The 23,950-nt window shown below is 38.7% G+C and overlaps 1 protein-coding gene across 3 annotated transcripts in view; it reads right to left on the bottom strand.

Annotated features, from left to right (window-relative positions):
• The window catches only part of LOC117214655 (protein rhomboid), a 501,274-nt gene that overhangs the window by 255,212 nt on the left and 222,112 nt on the right, over window positions 1-23,950 (bottom strand). The window contains exon 1 of one of the 3 annotated variants that reach the window (XM_033460879.1): window positions 12,658-12,701. The exons of the other annotated variants lie outside the window; for them this stretch is intronic. The gene's annotated coding sequence lies outside the window, so the exon portion shown is untranslated. Of the gene's footprint in view, window positions 1-12,657; window positions 12,702-23,950 lie in introns of those variants that run through there. 3 annotated transcript variants of the gene reach the window in all.

Here is a 23,950-nt window from a genome sequence, read left to right as displayed (position 1 = left end):
CGTAGTCACGACCGCGTGAAAGTTCATCGCGTTTTCCACTTCGTTCTCGATGAAATTTACATAAAATTACCGCGAGCACGCGACACACGACGTTTTGTTATCGTTTAATTTTGTTCGCTGGAATTCCGTTAATTTTTGGTATCTTCATCGCGAGCCACAGGACGAAAGTCGGTGTACGATTACTTACGTTGCCCATCGTTCTCATACGTTTCGTTCGCGTTTCTTTCTCGTTCAAATTATTTCTCGAAGGACAAAGCCTCCTCTCGGTCTCATTTGCCGCTTCATTTTTTCGATGCACCATTAAGAGACTCGTTTTAAAGGTATGAATATGTGCACGTGTATTTCTCTCATCTCTCGGAAAGTTTTTCCTCATTTCGTTTTCTTCCAGCCAGTTCGGTTCGTGCGTCTTCCTTCGAGAGGCGGATCTCGAAAATGTTATGTTCTCTTTTCAACGTGTAATCTTCATTCCTCTCGACACTCTGCTTTTATTTATTCCTTCCCTTGGTTCTGTTATTTCTTAATGATTTCATTATACCGACTGTTGGTAGAGATCGTTATCTCAGAGTTTGCTCCGGTTTTAGATATTCTATGCTTCATTCGAATACGACGTGTGTTTGTCATGTTCAAAGCATACGAAATAAGAAGGTAGCAAGCAGCGCGATCACTAACGAGCTGTCGCAATTTCTTTTTAAATAATCAATAATTTCTTATACATAAATTTATATGAATAACATAAATACAATAATAATAAATAAATTAAATAAATACATATAAATTCCTCGATCAGATGAAAAACGAGAAATACGCCAAAAACGAAGTTTCCTTTGAACGTACGATCCTGTTAATTCAATCACCAAATGAAATTTAGATTTTCAACGCGCTATCGTAATTCGTTTAACGAGATAAACACACAGAGAGTACTTTTTCTGATTACTCGGACGGGAGTAAGAAGATCATTTCAGCCATTGTTGGAGCCATATTATGAGTCACGAGGAGTAGGAATCGTTCAAATGGACAAACTTACTTCTTTCCTTTTTTCGTTCCTTCCTTCCTTCCTTCCTTCCTTCCTTCCAGAAGCGTTTTAAGGTCTCGCGCGATGAATGCCGATGATCCTACGCAGCGTTCAAATATTTGGATCCCATGGCACGTACGATCGAAAAGGAGGCGCATTCTGCTCGAGAGAGCGAGTCAAGGAGGGAAGTCTAAAGCAGCAGAAAATTCCGGAATCGTCCCGGGAAGAAGTAAATCGAAGTGCGTAGACCAAAATGTACCTGACGACTCGAGACGGTAATCATACGTGACGTGAGCTTCGTATAAATCGATTAAAGACGTTCGACCATTTTTATCAGGTGTAATAAATAATTTGCCATATTGGCTTGCCGAGGCAAGCCATCGTGTTTCGATTTCAAACTCGCTCTTTGCGTTTGCATTTTGCCACGACGTTTCGCGGACACTGCAATTTACTTCGTCGGGGCAAAATCTGAAAATGTTCAGGCTGCGAGTGCAAAATTCAAACACGATCGCTTATCGCGAAAATCCATTATCAAAATATATCAGCATCGTGGAAGCTTGAAACGATTTCAATTGTAAATTGCGAAGATAATAATTACTCTAGGAAATTGGAATTGGTCTCATTGCAAAGAGTATACTTTTGCCTGAAAGAAAGCCACGAAAAAGTCAGAACTGATTTCTCTGCACTTTGAACCTCTTTTTACCAGGGCACATATGAATTTGCCATTAGTTTCGTGTATATATATACGTAGTTACTATGTCGAACATTAAAGTCGAATTCTCAGAATCACTGGGTCAAACTGTACATTTCACCCGACGATAAGTTGTTGAAATTGCTCGAATAAACATCGAATCCGAATATCAGATTTATTACCGGACGAAATATACGTTTTAATCCACGGATCCAGAGAATTCGACTTTAATATTCGACGTAATAACCACGTCCACGAAACTAAAGGCAAATTCATAGGAACATGTGATTAATATCTTGAGTTTCAAAGCATTGAAACCCTACACCACCGTATGAACTGGAGTAAGTCGAACTATCTCGTATTATACAAGATTTTAGTTAATTAAAGTCGAATAATTATCCTCGAACTGCATGCAATAGAACGCGTAATTTGATCATTTTTATATATTAAGACGATACCTATAAGGAAATCGAAGGAAAGCTTCATGAGATTAAAATTCTATTAAAAATATTATTTTTGACATTAATAAAAGCGTAAGATTTAACTCGACATTAATATGGTAAAACAAAAGGAAGAAAAGGAAAAAGAGGAAGATATTTATATTAAATACAAAATACAAAATTTATCAAATTAGTCGGGATATCTATAGGTACGCGAGCTTTTTCCCATCGATGGACGAATAAATTAACTTCCAAACGGGATGACGTCGGTCTCATGATATTTAAAAAAAAAATATTACGCTCAAACGGAACGGAAATATTCGCCAGGTTAATCTCGCGTTTGCGATATTTTCCAGAATCGGGAACGTTCTCGGGATATTCTGAAATTTTCATCGATCATCCCGGGGCGGGAATGGAGAAAACGACACGAAATGAATCACAATACTCGGCAGAGTGTTAAAACTCATCAACCTTACTATCCATTATCCCCTTCATTAACAGGACTTTCTTTTATCTTCGCGGTGCGAGCCTACAGCGTCGCTAATCTTCGCGCAACAAATAGTTACGCCGCCGCCAGAATATTCGCTGGCTGAATTAAATGAAATTAAACGAAGCTACTTTAACCGCTGTTCCGCGAACCATAGAATCGAACATTTCTCGCACCGTCGTTGTATCTTCGCCTGCGATCGCGAAAGCAAAGAGGACGTTACGTTTTTAGGGATTTTTTGAAATGTCGATATATCAACGATTTCGACGAGAATAAATGGCGATGTTAAAAATGAACGAAACGACTTTCCTGTTACGTGGAAAGTTGGAGTTGCGTGAAGTATTTCAACGGTTTTTTCCCTAATATAGTGGCAGGTATCACGATAAACCGAGGGATGGGATATGAAGTTGCGTCCGCGGAAATTAACACGCAAGTCAAACATGAAAGTGTATGCACGCTGTTTACATTCAATTATAAAGTATCAAAGTAGCACAGCGGAGCAAGTTATTCAAGAAAAGCAACTTTATAAGAGCAACTGCTCTACATGCGACTGAATTTATCAGTCGAAGCACACACGTCGTTACGTCGGTTAAATTATCTCGTTAAAAATTAACATTATATTTCACCATTATACAAAGAACGATCATTTGCCTGTCCTAAAAATGAAACGGCGGTTTATATCATAGCTGAGTTAATTGCATTAAATAGAACAATAACGTTAAAGGTAAAACTCATCGGGTATAGTAATTTACATAAAGAACCTTAATCACGCGATACGCGGAAAGGAAACGTTTTACAAAATCGTTGAAATTATAGAAAATAATGGTACGCTCCTCGGCAAATGGACGTGGCAAACTAATTTCTTTAATTAACTGAAACTAGTTTTTAAAAGCAGCATAAATTCTCGCTATTATATTTTATATTCAGCGTCGAATCTCCGTATTTATGTAAATTTAATTCTGTCACGAATTGTCCACGTTAAAGCTTATTTTCGTTATTACCTTCGTGCAGGAAGGATTACCGCGCGAAAAACGATAGTAAAGTAACAGAGGCAGAGTTTTCGTGGCAAATCAGGAAGATTTTACGTAGAAAAATCAGAAGTATCGCGAACAGAAAGGTATCGCGAAGGGAATAGGCGAAATAGATCGAAGTTTTATAGCGAAAGCTGTCGAATTTGTTCGACGAAAGTGATAAAGAGACGAAAATGGAACTCATTGACGGCTTTATTGCGACCGACTGTACATTATTCGAACAATCAAATGTAATCAGGACTCGGCGACCTCGGTGGGCGAGAAACTTTCCCCAACTTCGGACCAAGTTATAATCGAAGTCAACTTAATAGAGTTTGGGGAAGGAAACTGATAATTAGGACATCGGTTCTCGATACTCTGCCACCCCTTAATCGAATGGCACTCAGTTAAGTAAATATTCGAACGATGCGTCAATTTTGCGGGTCATATTGCTCTTCTGCCTCAATTTCGACCGTTATTTTTCAAACCCCTCGAATAACAAAAAAAAAAGAAAAAAGAGGAGAACAATGTAACAAATTAAATTTTCTTTACGAAGTAAATACACGGAGGTTGGCCAATTTTTATACTAATTTCTATTGCGTTAATTCAATTCAAGATACGATACAATGACGACGATTCTGTACAAGCGGAAGCAGCGAACGAAAGTGGCAATGAAAAGGTGACTTCTAATGCCAAAGCATTCGTTAACATTCGAAAAGCAGCTTCGATGTTTCGAAGTACAAAACGAACGTAAAGCTATGCAGTTACTTGTGTCGATAAACTTATGTCACTTGGCAGCTAGAAACATACAAAGTCCGTAGATATTCGAAGAATCTGTCGACTAATTTTAATCCGTTAATACTCGAACGATTAAGATTTCATATCGTAAGATCGATCAGTTCCATTATCCTTGTCTTCCTATTAGTTCGAGAATAAGCGACGCTCTGGTGTATTCAAATTTGTCAGCTTGTAGGCAGAATGTGTTTTCTGTAAAATGGGAGGAGAAGTTTAGCGACGGAAATGAGTGGTTTAAAAAGTGGTTGTGTCTGTAATTTAGCGCGTAAACCGGTCGCTGCGGTAGACGCGGAAGGTGTTAATGGGAAGCGATCCGACGGCTGCGTCATAGCCGAGGATATATATGCGGGAGTATATTGAAATTGTCACGTGACAGAGTATACACAACAGGCGGCAGAATACGCCACAGGGAGACACGTGAAACGCGGCAGAGCGTGAGTGTGCGCCAGGAATGGCACAATGGCAACGGCACTCGACTGACAATGAGCACGAGTGGAGATGTGCTCTCCCATTGGACCGTCTTGACGTACTACACACCACCGACACTACGAACATTGGGTTAATGCGCCATTGTCCTCCGTGCGTACCTGCCGAGGATTACACGCGCTCGCGAGCGAACGAGCGAGCCTTACCGCTCCCGTAAGGTGATTACATAATGCATATACATGCGGATACCTGCGTTCCACCGGATTCTGCCCTACCCTTTCAGCCGACACACGTGACCCTGGCCTCCAATCGCTGTCGCTTTTGTCTACCGTTCGTGGATTTAGTCAACGAAACTGCCGAGAATTTTCTATTGTTGAATTAACCGACGCATTTACAGGAGAAACGGTTCTTGTGGAATTTGTTGATTTGGTTTTTTTTTTTAAAGCGAGAGTTTCAATATCCTAGCCAGGATGGAAATTAACGATGAAACGATGCGCGGCCGAGTGAAACGAATTAAGCGATCGTTTTATATACGATACGAAGATACGAATGGATCGATGAAACGAATTAATCGTGCAACTCGTAACAGAAGCGATTCTCGTCAAATTGTTCAATTTTAATATCGAGCTTTCTAATATTCTAGTGGTATTAAATTAACGATAGAGTGAGTTATCTCTTGATTCAGTATCGAAGAGAAATTCAACGGATCTACAAATAGAATTCTTGCGATGCTTTTACAAATTTATCATTTATTGTATGTATCATAGTTGTATGATATCATTGTAAATTCGTTCAAGGTAATCGTGCGATTTATTTATTCGTGTATTATGCAAATGTTTTTTTTATTAAAAGCTGAAATGTAGTGGACAGATGTTAAAGATGCCATTGATCAAAGAACGTGAATAAGAATATTTCTTACTACTATACCTTCGATTAGTGCAGGGAGCGAAGACGTGAAAGATATTTAAACATAGTAGCGTGACACAATCACGACCGAATCAATACTCGATCTCCTCGTAGTCGAGTAACATTCTTCCTATTCTGTTCAATTTTAACGTTTCTTGTTTAACTTCATAATTACGATATCAATAAACAAAATAAATTAAATTCCTATTAATCCTGTATGCCTAACAAAGAATAGCTAGAATTTATCTAGTTCTTCTTACTCTGTTCAACATTTGGCTTCATAATTACACTAACGACAAACTTGATTAGATTCCTATTAATCCTGTATGCCTCAACGCCTATCAGAGAACACGTATTAGGACAAAATAACTAGAATTTATGTGGCTCTGCTTACTCTGTTCGACACCTAACTTCACAGTTACGATAAAACCAAATTACATTAGACTCCTATCAATCCCGTATGCCTGAACGTGTATTAGAGAATACGTATTAGGACAAAATAGCTAGAATTTATCTGGCTCTTCTTACTCTGTTCAACACCAAATTTCACAGTTACGGTAAAACCAAACTAGATTAGACTGCTATTAATCCCGTATGCCTGAACGTGTATTAGAGAACACGATCGTGATACGGATAGGAAAACCGTTCCGTATTATTTTCAATTAACGGCGTATCCAGCGGCACATTCGTCTCCGTTATCGATCAGCTGTTTCCTCTTCACTGTGCTTTTCTCCGGGACGTCCGGCTGTACGGCCGTCGACGTGCCACGTTTCCGCATTGCGGTCGGGAATAAAGTCGAGCGTCGTCGCGGTTTAAGGAGAAGCTTTCGTGGCTACCTGTCAGAAGGGCAGCTTAATGAAAGAGCAGAGGGGCGTCTCTCCTTAATGGCCTCGACTTATCCTCGAGACAATCTTCTTCGCCATCCGACTGCCCCGACCTTACAGTAGGAGAAGGCACGCGATTCTTTCGCGCCCGACGCGCCCACGTAATGCCATTACACGCCGCGCGATCCTCGATGATCTACAGTCTCATTTCTGGTCCGTTTGCATCGACGGAAAATTGCTGCTCGCGGAATGATCGAGTCGAGCTTTTAGTCTCCACTTGCGAAATCTAAACTATTTTTCTCTCCTATCCCGAACCACTGATCTCGTTTCTTCGATTAACTTAATCCCCAAAGTGATATTAGGTGATATTACCTTCTGGAAGGTAAGGAGACGTCGGATAACGCTGTCGTATTAAGACTCACATGGGTTGGCTCCTTTTACGATTGTTATTACGGTTCGTGAGGGCTTTGCACGTGGTGTACACACGATTACTTATTTTTTGCCGATATCGTGTAAAGAAACTCCTTACATATAATACGTTGCATGAATTGAAAGTTGATGGACAAAATATGGAAACATTTAGGACCACAAATTAGGAGCGAAAAACATAGGTCTGCCTGTAAGTATATCTGTAGGTGATTCGACGTTATACAAATCCCAGTTTTGTTAAGTGTATGCTCACTTTTTCGCTCTCATCGTATAGAAGACGGTTGGTATTTACGTATTACGGGTCGGTAGTCCTACCATTAATTACTCTTGTGTTTAGTTTATTAATTTATTAACATGACGAATTAAATAACGGGCGTATTACGCGGAAACGCAAAGACGTTGAACAGCCCGTCAATTTTTTCTCCAGGCAGGAAGTTGTTTTTACTCCGTCAGACAGTTCGAGTTCCGAGTTTACCCAGCGTAAGCCGAGAACAAGACTCCCTCTCTTGATTCAGGCTTGAGTAAAGACGCGTGGAACTACGGGGCCAGGTGGTTAACTAACTGCGAGCCGGAGCCATTAGCATTTATAGTGCAAAGTTGTTCGGGCGTTAAATCCACTTTACGTTTTATACGTTTTTCTCTTGGCACGCGCGATCCCAATCTGTAATTACCCTCATGGAACACTTTCGAATGACTACCGACATGGACGCGTTATAATTTGAACGTTAAATCACGTTGATTAATTTCGCGGCTAATTTCGCTACGGTCGCTGTGACCGCCAATTAACAGGATTTAAGTATTTACAGCGGCTACAAAAGGTATCGGCACGTATCGGTATTTCCCAATGGAACGTTTTTCTATCTGGCTTTGCATTTTGTTTCGATGGGATCGAGTGTTTGTACTCGTATTTTCCGGCCATACATTACAATTATTATTAAGCGATACGAAATTCGATATACTTGGATTTAAGTGATTAATAAAATATGTAAATGCTATATAGTAAATGCAACAACAGTGTAAATTCTTTTTTCAGGTTTGCGGTATTGTTGTTAATTCATCGATGGAAGAAGTTAAATCGAGATGGAGTATGGTTTACAATGCTTGTATTAATTAGTCGCTACGTTTATGTATTAACGCGTTTATAAATTCGATTTTCGTAATCGAATATGATTGATCTTGTTACTAAGCATTGTAGCAAGTTCTATATTATTTAAATTATTTAAATCTACTGGTGCCTTAATACACCGTAATCATAGTAACTTTGTACGCATGAATAGTTTCTATCGATTGGTTTCTCTTGCTTCCGGAATACGCTTGATCTGTTTAAGTAGAAAAGGTGCGACCTGTTCGGACGAAGGATAACTGTGATCCTAATAACTATACTACTTACGCGTAACTACAGAAAAAAGATTTTCCAAATACATTCTCAGGTATTAGAAAACTGTTCAAGTTGACGATATCGTTAATAAATAATTTTTGAAATGTCATTTCCTCGCTTCAAATAATCTCTCCTTAGTAATATATCGATTTTACACATCTCGAAAAATTATCACAAGTATCAGTATTTTGTCGAATTGCGTACGATCCATTTTGTTCCGTTGAGATAAACACCGCGACATTTCACACACTTGGTTTCACGTTTGTACGAAGGTGCACTGCTGAAACCAATATTTCATTACTTTCAACAGTGTCTCTGCGTGCTTCAACTCGACGTGGTTGTTAAACCATTTCGTCGCGCGTCTCTTGTAACGAACTATAGCAGAATTCACACTTGTAACTTTTGATATCGAACGTGCAATCGAACGATTAAATCAACGAACATTCCTACAATGTCTGCGCGCCCCTACCGCCAAATTACGCGGAACCGCGAGCAACTAGAGAGCTGAAAAATGCTACTGGAGTTTGCTGATTCAAGTTTGTTTATTATCCAGAGCGTAATTCGACGAGGACGATCAAATAAGGGTGAAACATGGGCGGACATAATTACGGTGAAAAATTGGCGGGTCGGATACGCGTCCGGAACGCGTCGTGTGTTGCCCGCGAGGGATTTTCACGAGTTCGTCAGCTGTCACATGGTCACGCCTGCTCCTCTTTATAATTCCATTAAAAGGAAACTTGGAAATTTCCCAGCGGACTCGTCACTCTCGGTAACTTTCTGTTTCGCGGCCTTTCGTACAGGGGGAAAACGCCGCGTCCAAAGGGAGAAGCATGACCTCGAAAGCTACGCTCCGCGTTCTGATGCACCCTACGCCGAAATAGAAGCCCGGACACAAAAGTGCTCGAACAAAAGATCCGCTTACAAATAGCCGAAATAATCTTATCCGCCTCTTTTGTTCCCTTGTTTCGTCCGGTTCGTTTTATTCATTAGCTTCGATGCTTTTTATCGTCTCGCTATTATACATTAAGAGAATAATTAATTTTCTTACTCGAAACACGTTCAACGCGAGAAGGTATCCGTGACGAACGTTGAAAACGATTTTGTTATACCTGGTTTTACTTGGAAGATGTTTGAAACTTACGTTGAACTGTTGAAAAGTGTTTCGAGAAAGTAACCTCGATAAAAATGGTTCGATTTTCCTGATTCTCGATACGAAAACTCGTTTGTAGTGTTTTATTGAAATTATTTTTATTTCCAGAGGCTAAGTTCCAGACGCATCTTTATAAACCAATATACATAGATCTAGTTTCATTTCGCATTAAATGTTGTAAATATCTTTTCAGTTAAATTATATCGTTTTTTAGTATATATCGTTGAATAAAGTTCGAAGGGTTTTCCAGCCTTTTCGTGTCTTATGCAGATTCAAAATATTTAGTTAAAGCTTGAAGCGCTTAAAAATTTCGTAATACATCGATATGTCGGTTCAGTATTCAAAGCACGTACGATACTAGGTAAGATAAAGATTTATAGAAAGGAAACGTAACAGTCGGTCTGATGTAAGTAGCTTTTAATAGCACGTTCGCGTATTTATATGTAAATAATTGTTGGCTCGTCCATACCGACTTTCATCTCTAATGAAGTTACATTTTTATTAGTCGCGAACTCCTTAATTATTTTGCGTTCGGTCGTTATAGTTAACGTTGCCATCTTGGCGACATTAAAACTCTATGCAAATCGACTTCGCTGTTAAATATATTTATAAACAGGAATTATTACTCGAATATTCGTACGCAATTTCTACGTTTAATAATGTATGGGAATAATATACGAACGTTAATTACACGGCAGTGTATGCTGTACAATTGTAACAAATCGGCAAGAAGTCTAACTGAACTTTGCAATTTCATGTAAATTTAATCGTTCGGCGCTTCAAGCTTTTAATTAAAACGCCACTTTTTACGTGATATTTAAACTAAATTATATACAATAGAAACGTATTAATCAAAAAGAAAGAATAAATAGAGAGAGAAAGAGAGAAAGAGAGAGAGAGAGAGAGAGAGATAGGAAGCCAGCACAAACAAATCAGAATTAACACGAATGTAACCGTTTCATTACTAAAACCATGTACTTACTCGGAACCATGCAATTCCGCATCATCAACACGAAACGCCCAGAGGCAACACTTCCTCCTACAAGCAAAGCATACTCAACCCCCTAGTGTTTCGCTGCCCTTTGCGGCATGTAATGTTCAACGATAAATCGAAAAACAAAAGACGCGACAAACGACACTCGTTTCAACGCGGCGACGCTTAAAGTTACCGTACACACATACACACGATAATTCCTGTGCGCAAATATTTCTACCTGTTATTACAGTTCGCCACGCGAGACGTTACTTTGAAAAACGAATGTATCACACGTACCGCTCGTGCGCCCTTCGACGTGCGTTACGTAAAATAGCGCATTTCGTTTGTATTAAGAAAGAAAGAAGCTTGTCTTGAAAAAGAATAAGCTTTCCTTTGACGCGGATTCGATGTACGTTTCTTTCATCCGCCGGTAGATGCTCGCCTTTAAACCATCGAAAAGCTTCTCAGTCGGCTTTTCTTATCGTTAATAAATAGTAGCAGTAATAATAGAAACGTTCGATTTTAGCGAAACATCCTGTGGTTTCTGTCGAGGTTGAGGTTGACTGAATGAAGAACGAGTGGATGAATTTGTAATAGAAAGATATATTGAAATAATTAAAGGTATAAGTATAAGTTTATGCTGATTCAGATCCTTACTCTCTTAGTGTTACTATACAATGGAACGATAGGGAGCACGTTCATATATTTACAGCAAAAGGACCAAACAAGTTAAGCTTATAGCTTTGGCTAGAGGCTATAGGGGACACAAATAGAAATCTGTTTATTATTTTCTTTGTTCCTAGACCTTGCAACCCAAAACATAACGTATATTCAAGGGTACAATAATATGCACCTTTCCTTATTTAGAATATTTCTGCGTAATAGCAGTCACCGGGTCACGGATATACGTAAATAAAGATGTACAGTCTTTTTTGAAGTAGTTACTTCGACAGTTTTAAATACCTGTTTTTACTCATGCTCGTGGGATTTTCAGTCAAGTATAGTGAGATATGCTAAACCGAATTAATTAAGTGGCACTAAGGATATTATCTGTTGCAGCATCAATTCAGTTAAATGTACCATGTATTCAGCGATGATTAACAACACCTTTTTCCCTGTTTACCACATGTTCGTTCGTTGTAACATTTTGACTTTATTCCTAGCGACTGTTCGTTGTAACTTCCGTTTATTGTACCATTATTCGTTGCAACATACCTTACCGTATTTCTTTTTTCTTTTTCAGGGGAATCTATTATTTTCTGATTGCATAAGGTGCACTTAAGGTTCCTCGTATACGGTGTCTCTTACCTTCTGAATTTTTCTACCATGAGAAATATATTCAGCGTTCGATTCTTTTTTCTTTTACCATCCAGCCATCTCAGCGTTCCACCGTCGCCATACACCGCCAATATTACAGTCTCGATTATCACAGTAAATGAGTCATAAAGGATAAAAACAGAACGTCGACAAAGTACAAAAACGTATTGTAGTATCTTGTACTACTATGATTAGTTTGTCTATAATAAATGGATTAAACGGGAAACGATGGTTACTTAACATGAACTAATCACAACAACGTATTATAATTAAGACAACTAGATAATTAATTAGCAACTCTCGTCACCACGGATTCAGTTCTCTCTCAGCAACGCTAGCAACGCTATCTCGACAACGCAATTCCCACTCTCTGGCTTCTCGACTCATACTGCTGTTAATTCGTTTATCGTCCCTTAGCAACCCCTTGTCTTTTGTCTTAGCCTCGTATCTTTTGTCTTAGCCCCACCACGCACGTGCTCAGCAACCGCTTGTTTGTAATTCACACGATACCCCCCAGGCCCCTCGTCCACGATACTACAGTATAGGCAGAAACTAGTGGAAATACAAAATCAAATATACATATATAACAAAAGTGCAACAGAACTGCTATCTCCATAGAATTATAGTAAGCATGTACGCGGTCAGTAGGGAATTGCCACTTGCGCACTTGTACTTTGGATTTCTCAGTGTTTGCGCCAAGCTTCGGCGCGCTTTTCGTTTTCAACCACCTACAATTGAACGAGCGGGGGAATGGAAAACATCAACAAGGGAAGGAGAACGAGAAAAGGGTGGATGATCAAACGACAGCGTCGTCACCTCGGTTAGAGCAAAAGCCCGACCTGTTCGACGTCCCAACCTCGAATGGACACCGGTGAGTCGGCAGAGGGTCGAAGAAGATCTGCAGAAAGTAATATTAATAGCTCGATATAAAGGGGATAATCCACGCGGCTCTTCTCCGGCTCGCGCTATTTGTAACGATCAATACGGCAGGGCTGTCCGATCGCTCGTTTTTCAAGCAATGGCACCGGGCATTTTTCGCTCGCCTAATAATCCGGGGGTGGCCCGTGAAAAACTGGCCGGATACCCTCCTTGATTCATTTAAAAGGATATTCATATTGCGCGGATCGAACGACCCACCATTTTTCATCCAACCAGCCTCATCTTTTTTTTTCTCGTTGGCATCACTGGAAGGGTATAGTTCAGGAAATGCGTCAACACGTGCGTGTACAGCCCCCTTTTTCAATTTTCTTTCCTCTTCTTTGCATCGCCATATACTCTTTGACGCGACCAAGAGGGTAAGAGAGGATAAATTTTTTTCTACGAAGAATAATTCTAGTATGGGGTAGAATCCTTGGGGAGTCTCTGGGGTAAAATATATAGTAGCTCGTTATGGTGTTCGAACCGCAGAAAGATTTTATTATGCGTGTTGTACGAAACTGTTTAAAATTTTATTACATCGCGATAATATGCATAGTACACTGTATTTACATCGTAATCACGCGACGCGTACGGATTATGCAGGTTGTCCGAGTTTAATCGATCTAGGAAAATATCTCCTGCGCTGTACGATATTCGAAAAGTGTTTCGGATAGAACTTACTTTGTTTCGAGGTGGGACATCTTGCGATGCTCGCAAATCTTATCTCTAAGGTGGCCGTTCCTTTGAAATTTCATGGTTTTTTTTTAAATGGAACTACACGTCTTTTTATAAATCATCCGATGCATTTTTTAATTCGCAAAAAGGCGATAAGGTACTTGGATCGAGAAATTATCAGCACAGAAGATATTTTAACTTTAATCTTTATGCGTTTAGGTTTACGTTCTCCTTGTCTTTTATATACTCAGCTTGATGAAATTAACATTGAAGTACCTTTTAAACTAAGTATTTTCAGATACAACTATAATACCTTTTCGTGGAGAATTAACAACTGCATCGAGTGGTGTACAAAAAAATATAAAAAAGAGTTCCACTCAAAAGAAGACAAAGTTAGGATCTCGAAATCGCCTACACCTGACCTAAACTGAAACAAATCTGACGGTCACCATAAGACGTTCCCCTTGAAACAGGACAAGTTTTATTTGAAACCCTTGTTCGAATAATCTATAGTTTAGGAGATACTTGCATGGATCGATTAAAATAACGCACCCTGTATATAATCATATGTTATATCACAGCAATATTCTCTATAAATAAATATATAATATTGTAAAAAGAAAAATCTGAATTTTGAAGTAATTTGAGGAAAAGGGACAAATGCTTTTAGATAAATAACTTGCTAAATAAAAATGCAAAGTATCGCCCAGTAAAATAACTCGTCGGATATAGAATTCTTAGTCGTCATCCTATTGCGGTTATTGTAATATTATTGTTTTACATCTCAAAGTGGAGTGGCGCAATTACGATGAACGAGGCAAGTTTGAAGATCGGCGAAGAATCATCGGTTAAATAAACGAATAGCCAATCAGGCTTTAATCTTTTCTTTTTCGCGATGACGCCGATTCACGTCGATTTCAGACAGCCACGAAACGCGGAGATGTCAAACCAGAGAAAAGATAGCATCTAAAGTGCGCGATATATGAACTTTGCGTGCTGGTACAATATGCCTTTCTACTTTTATATCGAAGGATGTTGCATCTCGTTTATCTGATCGACGGAAGGTTAAGTATAATTACACGCAACTAATTGCTTATCTCTCACGATCGATCGTCGAACTCTTCTCAATGCTGGAATTTATTTCTAGTTATTATAAATAGAGATTATGCAACGTATCTTAATACGCGAAAACTCGAAAGTTTATTCTTTCGATCCAAGGTGATAAGATCGTCTATGTTTGCTCCTCATGTAGGATAATAAAAGAATATTCTAATAGAGTCTCTAATTTCGACGTTTTTTAAATAAATATTTAAATTCCTCATATTACGGAATCTTTATAAATATTTCTGCCATTACATCGTGGAAGAACTGTGTTTAATTAAGTATGTCTCTTGGGAGCCAGACTGACCTAGTCCACTTTTCACGCAGTTATCAGTTTCACGCTATCCAGGCACATAATTAACATCGAACAGTTGAAAAAAGAAATCTTATTTTCATAAATTTGCTTATCGCAAGGCACGAATAACCACAAATTCCAAGATAAATTAAAAAACGAAATAATATTTGTAATCGTCGTTTTTCTACGCGTTTAAACCGGAGTTGATGAACATGGCCTCCGAGTGATTCAAATCGTGAAGTTATAAAGATGGATTTTATAAAACTATTTAATTTTCATTCGACCATAAGTCAGAACACACATCATTTTCAATAACATATCGCTATATCGGCAACCTGTGTGTACTAAAACGACCCACGGATACCGTAGATACCGTACGGTATTTTTAATTATCGTTAAATCAACACGGACGAAAACGTGCTACGGACATTTATTCGAAGTTGTCATAGAATTCTCGTGCGAATCATCTTTTCCAGTGCTTTATGTCAACATCGAACGATTCATAGAGAAAAATGTGACGTTACGTTTGCTCGGTATCGGGCCACCTGTCGTATCATCGTTCGTTGCTCGATAATATTTTTTTAATAGTACTGCAACGAGAAAAGAAAGTTGCGAGATCGCGATAACACAACCGGGCGAAAGCAATATAACAGTCGGCAGCGATCGTAAAACGAAGTGGCGCGTAAACGACGCCAAGCGCCGGCATATTGCCACGTGGATAATTCGTTTTGCAACGTCTTAAAGGCTACGCCCGCGCCTCCACGCGTTCTTTTTATGCCACCGCTGCCGTTGGCAGAAAATTCTCTCCGGTTAGACGATTAAATCAAAAGAATCCGTGAGACTCTTAAATTGCCGTTTCTAGAAGACCATTACTTTTTTTTTCTTCTCGGCGAGCTTGTTGCTTCTACCTTTCCCCCTTTCTTTTCCCTCTGAATATCTGTCACGAGATGGAAAATCACATTTTCATGTAAATCGTCTGACTTGTTTTCATCGTGTCTTCGAATAGAAAATTAAATTATAAATGCAGGCCAGCGAAATTTGCACGACAGACTTTCGTTCCGCGTATCTTGCTTAAGCAAGAATTTCTTCGTAGCTATGAGTCGCTTAAATCGTATCGTCGGCGTGCCACTTTTATCACCACTCTTCGCAATTATTCGTAAAAATGAAGCTTGAAAATAAGAAATTAACAATTGCTGACTGAGAGTGCTACGTTCAATCAATGATACTATATTGTTATATCGAACAAGACCAGGCAATTTCGTATTATCAATTCTTTTAATATACAGGGTGGTTGGTAACTGGTTGTACAAGCGGAAAGGGGGTGATTCTACGCGAAAAAAGAAGTCGAAAATATAGAATAAACATTTTTCGTTCGAGGCTTTGTTTTCGAGAAAATCGACTTTGAATTTTCGCTCGGTACGCGTGCACTTTATCGCGTCTCGTTATAACGGATCTCACTGTAGATCGTTGTCTCGATGGAAAAATGTAAAAAAAGAAGAAAAATTTTTATTCTATATTTTCGACTTCTTTTTTCGCGTAGAATCACCCCCTTTCCGCTTGTACCACCAGTTACCAACCAGCCTGTATAATATACAGATAATATAATATAATATTGAGGAAGATCTCTCGTAAAATACATGTTCTTAAATATAAAGAAATAACGCAGGATATTTGAGCGTTGACTCACGCTGACCACGTTTGAGCGCACAACGTCAATATTAGTTGGTGAAATAATTTTTCCGTAAAAATTGTGTCGGATGGAAATGTTACATCGGCCTGGTATAATAATTCGAAATTTCAATAAATAGGGCGTAAAATGTCGATGAATAAACCGCGGGGTCGTATTCGCCGGTATAACGATCGCAGGTGAAGTATTCCACCTACACGAAAATGCAATTAAACCGTCGTATTTCAAAATTAAACGCGTCTAGTCCCTCTAGATTAATGCGAGTCGCAGCGAGATGAAGTTCATTCTCGCGAGCGCTCAAATACGCCGCGAATATTATGCGAATTCCACGACGCGCGTATTTTACATCGGCGAATCGATGTGCATTAACGATCAAATTACTAGGAGCATTTTTTAAATTTCCTACGTTTCACGAAATCAAGCTTTTCAGTGGCATATCCGCGCACGGTATCTGATATTTCGTATTTAGAATGTATTTCCGCGGTGAAATCGTATCCAACGATGATTCGCAGATAAAACAGCTTTTTATTATCGAAGCGATTCGGATTCCCGCTGTATTTTATACATTTTACGCGCTGTCGAAAGTTTTACTCTTGATGCTGATTTTATTGTATGTGAAATAACCGATTGTTATCGATATCGCGTGCGCGCTTCTTTCGCGTCAAAAAAAAAAAAAAAAAAAAAAAAGAAAAAGAAAAAAAATAAGACGATTGATCCGAGGTGTAACATGAAAGGTTTTTCCATTTTTAGTATTAAACGAACGAAGGAAGCGGAATGAAATTTTTCGCATCGGGATTTTTGGAAAAAGATACTAAGAGTAAAATATTAATAATTTATCGCGATGAAGTTAATATTGAAAACAATACTTGAACGTGACGGCAGCTTTACGTATAGCGACCGACTCGTCGAATTAAAAATATGTGAAACCATATCAAAAAAAAAATTTAAAGTAAGTGGAGCTCCGGAAATAGTCTTGAAATCGAGTCGATATTAATAGCCCGAATAAAATGAAAGAACTTTTCATAACCAGGATGTAACTAGTAGAAAATTCTGCTCATAGGTTCTGCAATGAATGTAAAATGTTACGAAAAAGTTAATGAATCGTTTCTTTTCGAGCGTTGGATGAAAGATCGTTTTTCTTCTGCTATGACAACGGATACCCAATGGTACGTTAATTACGCAAAAATTTTTGACGCAAGAAGACACTGCCATACTTCATTATCTATTCGCTTAATCTTCCCCCGATTCATTTTCTACGTTGGAAATTTTCTGCGGATTTTCTTGAGAAATTTGTTAAAGAACGGAAACGTGGCTAAAAGACGTAGATTTCAAAGCGATAAACTTCGCAGTGATAAACAGGCAAAATTTATTAAACGCATCTTCTGATGTTTTACAACCTCGTTCCTGAAACCCGTAGATCGTATCGTGTGAATATGATAAAACATCGTAAAGGCTGTCCGAGAACGAGTGAGAAAGCCTTCGAGAACTTATCTAGGAAGCTATTTTAAGTGAAAAATATTACACGAACGTACATTCTATTCCCACTATCTATGTAGTTATAATAGCGTAAAGTTCTACTGTTCCCGTATAGCGAGCTTGCAAGTTTATTTCGATGCGATGTTTGTATTTAAGCTCGGGGGACACATATTCGCCATTTATCATAAAACTGAATCGGATATAAATATCTCTGGCCCTTTTATATTCTTTTCATATTCATATTGTATTAAATTTGTAAATTTACTACGATGGCAGCTTGAAATTCGAAACTGTTATATTATAATAGGAAGATCTACGTGACATTTACAGGCTGCGGATCCTTTTAAAAATAACATCCGACGAAATAAAAATTGCTTTCGCATCTTTGAACGTCATTCTCTCCTCGATTACGCTTAATCGTTACTTTTGCCGTGTATTAATATCAATTTCAAAATTATCCACCTATGACGTTATTTATAAATGTTTATAGGACGTAGTAGCAGCAACGAATGGTATTATTTAATGTGACGCGGTAAATTGAAAAAAATACGAGGTAAGAGCAAGAGATTAAAAAACAATAAAGACGAAAACATGGGGATATAAAGGAGACAAGGGAGGAGCACTCTTATAGGTTTATTTTTTCTCATGCCGGAACTCCCATTAACGTCGATCGTCAAACGATGCTGGAGTAATTCGTCCGGCCTTTAATCGCCCTTCGGATGGTTTATTTTATGAACGCACGTCGTTCTAAGTAAAAGTAGACATTGACGCGTGCACGGTTTAGGAAAAGCAATTTTTTTTTAACTTTCCATGATGTTACCTTTTTCCAACGGTTGAATATTATTAAACTTTTGCGTTCCTCTATCAATACGATTTATTATTAATTTTTATTACCAAAAAAAAAGAAATGCCTTTTTCGTCTCCTAGCCTAATTAAAAATTTTGATTAACACGAATACCATCTCGCTGCCATTATATCTGGGAAATTTTTATTAAAATCAGTCTGTGACGCGTTTCAGAAATGTTCATTAAACTCGATTCACAAACGATCTAGAAAATTTAAAATAGTACCTTCGTTCCGTAACGCGAAATATGAATTTTCAATCAACTTTATGAATGTTCTCTTAACATAGTTTTTTCAAGAGGAAAAAAAAGAACCGTTGGCTTCTGTGACCTACAAACAACCTAGACCACGAAGACGAGAGCCGACTACTTTTGATCTCTCTACCGGCATTGAATAATAAACGTTTGGCCGCGGAACGGGTCAAGGGGAATGTATTCCCCTCGGAAGGTGTATTTTTATAGAGAACCACTTGAAGAGCGACAAACGGCCGTGCCAGGGACGTACGATATTTATTTATAACCCTTGTCGCATGAATTTCACGATATGCAGACGAAAGCACCCCAGGGAGCGGGACGTGTTTCCATCCAGACTACCGGCCACTGGGTCGATAAATAGGAACCCGCAAAACCATTCACCCAATCCACTGAATCTTCTTTCTCTTCTTTGTTATTACGGTCGTCGAGTGATCGGTCGACTTTAGTCCCCGCATGCGAAATTCTTTATCGAACGTCCGGCATTTTTGCCAAACTACGATCAAAATCCAAGAAACTGGATATTTTGACTTTTCTATGCTTGCAGTATCTATGTGTGATGGAAGTGTCCCGTACATGGAATTTTACTGCGAACAAAGAACCCGGATAAATGTATTTTCTTCGATCGATAGTTTACAGTTGCTTTATATCATTATAATACATTATTGGCGATCTAGTTGAAATTATAGATCGTGTTTTACGATATCGAATTTGTTTTAAAAGTCGTAGTAGTTGTTAGGTTCGATCGAAGTTCTTCAAGCTACGTTTCGCAGAGAACGAACTAACATTAAACTGTGACATAGCAGGAGAATCGTTTGCATCGAAATTCTTGTTACGTTCGTATTTATGTAATTTTCGTTCCAAAATTATCAATTGTTAGTATACTCGGCGAAAGAGGTAAAAAGATAGTATAGGAAATTAATCGAAGATTCTCATTGGTACTTTACCATCTTTAAACACGTTCTATAAATTTGCAACAATTTCTATAATTCCCAAGCTATCCATCTCCACTACACGTTAAATAAAGCGATATTTTACAGCAAGAGTAAATAACCATGAATCCGTAAACGTTCGCTTGTCAGAATTTGAAAAAGAGTATTAAGAAAGATAAAAAATCCCACGATTAATTTATTCCAATTTCACCCTGAACACGAAGACTTGCGTTCAAATCCATACCGATGTAATATCTGCGTATTTGACGCAGTCTCGCGATTTAAATCGAATTCGAATCGCAGCTGGGATAAAGAGAAAAGAATTTAATATCGAAGCGCACGATGATACTGTATCGTGTTTAACAGCGGTGGCCAGTGTTTCGTGGCAATGCAACGCAGCGAAATAATCTCCCGTTGCTGCTTTAGATCACTTTGCAGGGGCCATCGTGGTGTAGCTAGGTAGCTCGTTTATGTTGCGCATCGCCTCCGGGTGTGCGGTATCCGACCGAAAATCGAGGAACGTTTTAGGATCGTCGGAGAATACAAGCCGATAGATAGGCCTTTATCCGAGGTTGTGCATCGAATTCTCTCGTTCTGTGCCCGCGTCGTTCTTCGCATCGGTGATCAGTATGCCTGCCATTCTTGTGGCGCGCGTTTTATACGCAGGGGGAGAAATATGTTCTCCTCTCCTTCTTGGCATTCACGTGTCGACGCTCCGTTTCTGATTATTCGATTAAGGCCGTTTACACGGCCGTTCGAAGGATTGGGAGTGGTCGATTTTTTATGCGAAGGTAGTCGAATTTTTCTTCGCCCGATATACAGGGTGAGTCAGTAAGAATGACCACCTGAAATAACTCGTTGCCCATTGACTTTACCAAGCAACGCTTGAAATAAAGTTCATCGTATTCGGGAAACATCGTGAGCATCGGTAGAATATAGTTTGATCTTTTCACTTCTTATATTCTTTGACATGTTCAGGTGAACTTGTGTTTTTTAAATGGCACCTTATTTTTTTTTATGACGTTAGTCGATACAGCTGGATATTCTTTACACAAAGACCTCATTAACCCGTTAATACCGAGAAACCACTAGTTCAGAACATATTTTAACTTCAATTTGGTCTTCTCAACCCAATCAAATCTGACGTACGAAAGACAAGGTATACCGCGAAGCGGTTCTCTTGTGTTTTTGTCTTTTATGCGCTGAACTTGACGAATTTTTCTGCAAAGAATGTCCAAGAGTACGTCCACCTGCTGGGTCGACTAATGTTATAGAAAATATACGACGTCGTTTAAAAAATGTCAAGGTCACCTAATATCTGGAAAGATGCAAGGTATTGAAAGATCAAACTGTGCTCACCCGATCAATCCTCCCTCGAATGCGATAAATTTTATTTCAAACCCTTTCTGATAAATTTAGAAAAAAATTAGGTAACGAGTTACTTCAACTGGTCATTCTTATCGATTCACTGTATGTACAGATAATCGATGATACTGACTATATCAATGAGTAATTCTGGTTTTTGTCGGTTTTCCAATTTCATTACGTAAATACAGAAATGATGTTCAATTTTCACAAAACAAATGACGCTACCACGAATCCATTTGTTACAAGGAGATGATACAAATAATAGTAAATTCCAAGGTAAATTTCAAAAATGATGTTTGCAACATAGCCGCTTTTTTCTGCTATTCAATTTATCGAGTTCATCAACGTGTCTTCTGAATGGGTCATATTTTTCCTCAATCGATAAATATTTCATTAACGAATTTGTAAGAATCGAGACAGTGGAATTTCTCCCTGTGTGTAGTCGACCATATTGGCTATATATTTTTATTCTATATTTCAGGAATAATTGTTTTTTTTATTAACCGAGTTAATAAAAAAATATGAAAGAGCGTCAAATAACACTTTTATAAGAGAATATTTGTATAAAGTACACAGCGGCATGCAAGAGTTTCCAGTTAGATAGATTTCCCGCTCCGCGTTTCATGAATGATATCCAACAGAATTCTACCGAATATTTCGTACAAAGGTATAGCAACTAATAGAAAACGATACGATAAATAAATTTTCTTATACGATTATACAATTTTAATAAAAATTCTTTAAAATACCGCCATCCGATTATAGAGAGAAAAATCTATGCGGAAACTAGCACACAGCCGTAAAGTACGCTCGATAATATTAACTATCATTTCCACGCAAGAATAAGATAATCGTAAGCCATTGAAGACGCCACATTTTTAACAGATCTTCCATTAAAACGCCCCGTCTCAGTACACGCGTTTTCTCACATATCGAAAGAATTACAAAAATCTACGCCCTTTCACGACCAAGCTTCTCTTTCTCGAATTTCCTCTTCCGTAAAAAACCTCATTTAAAACACGCTAGCCGACGAGTAAGAGGAATCCAGCGAACCTTTCAAGCAAGAAAAAGCTTTGTTTCCCTTGGAAAGCTGGCGCTTTAGGAATCTACGTGGCAAAAATTGCAGAGTAAATTTGCGGAAAACGCGAAGTTCGCGACGGAATGGCGGGATAGAAAGGAGCGGAGCAGTGGCGCGACGCGTCTTTGTTCCTTCTCGCTATTTTTGACCGAGCTTCGAGACGAGCTCGTATCCCCTTCCGGTTCACGGGGCCATAGGAGTCAGCGATCGAGCACGTGCTCTCTTCCCATGAATGAGCGTCATGGTGTGCCACGGCGACGCGTTACATTCTTGATGCCTCGATTCTCTGTGCACGGGACGCCTGAATGGCTGGCGAATGAAACGAAAAAGCTACGCCTTCGCGTTTATACACGGCCGTACACGCGCGAACGCGAAACGACGATGCAGAAATCGCTTCTCGCTGTTGTCGAAAGCGACAGAGGCGATGCTCGGTTCGCGATCACCATTTGGATGTTCTGCTACGTTGATCTTGATATTTGCTTAAATGAATTTGATGACTACACTGGCCGTGCATCGTACAACGAACGTCGACAAGTTTTCCCTGATTTTGTTCTTTTTTATCTTTTTCGTTTTTCTGCGTCCTACCGGTCGCAGAGGCGCTCGGGGACTTTTCAAAACTCCGTTTTTAATTGCGTTTGCATGTAGAGACTGCGCGTTTTATCATGGATGCGGAAGCGTATGCGGTTGTTCAGTCGTGTTTGGACGCAAAGTTTGGGCGTTCAATGTGTTCGTTTAAAACTTTTTGTTAACATTTGCCACTGTTTGGAGGATTAAGAACGTTTGATGAGAATCTTTTGTTGGGTGAAAGAAATGTTTCAAATTATTTCAATTTTTTAATGGACAAAATACGATGCAACGACTAAATGGCAGACATGGACATGTTGAAACTTTCGTATATTTTACATCATACGAATCAATCGATTATTGTTATTAACGAATTTAATGCCGACGATAAGGTCGTCAAACTTCTAACGTGTCATTTAAAATTTATGTGTAATATATTCGAACAACGACGAGGAAAATGTATCCGATGTAAGTGATTTTAGATAAATAAAGAATGTTAAATTATACCGATGTAATTGTACTGATTATCCCAGCCATAGCGTCTGCTCTTACGTTATTAACGTGATCTTCAAACGAACATGCATACGGCTTTTCGTGTTTTCAGTTACAGCAAGTTTAACAACTTTAGAAACAGGAGAAGACGTCCCAACAAAGTTCGCATTTTGATATACAGAATTATTGGAGCTCAATAAGAACTTGATACACAACGTACGGAATACGTTATTGAAGTTTAAACGTGGTTTGAACGCTATTCAGATTCGAAGCATACAGTGTATTATTCGTAGGTCAATCAACGTCGCAATTCTCTATTAATTATCGTTGTATCGGTTTAATTAAACGTGAATTTTGTGTTCTCGCGTGACACGTTACATTCGCACGTAAAATATTTTTACGTTAATTGGAATACCAAGTTCAAAAAAA

The sequence above is a fragment of the Bombus bifarius genome, unplaced genomic scaffold (assembly GCF_011952205.1).
Source record: "Bombus bifarius isolate JDL3187 unplaced genomic scaffold, Bbif_JDL3187 scf7180000007970, whole genome shotgun sequence".
NCBI lineage: Eukaryota > Metazoa > Arthropoda > Insecta > Hymenoptera > Apidae > Bombus > Bombus bifarius.
Note: the sequence above shows the minus strand (reverse complement) of the source record. Positions and strands in the feature narration are given on the sequence as shown.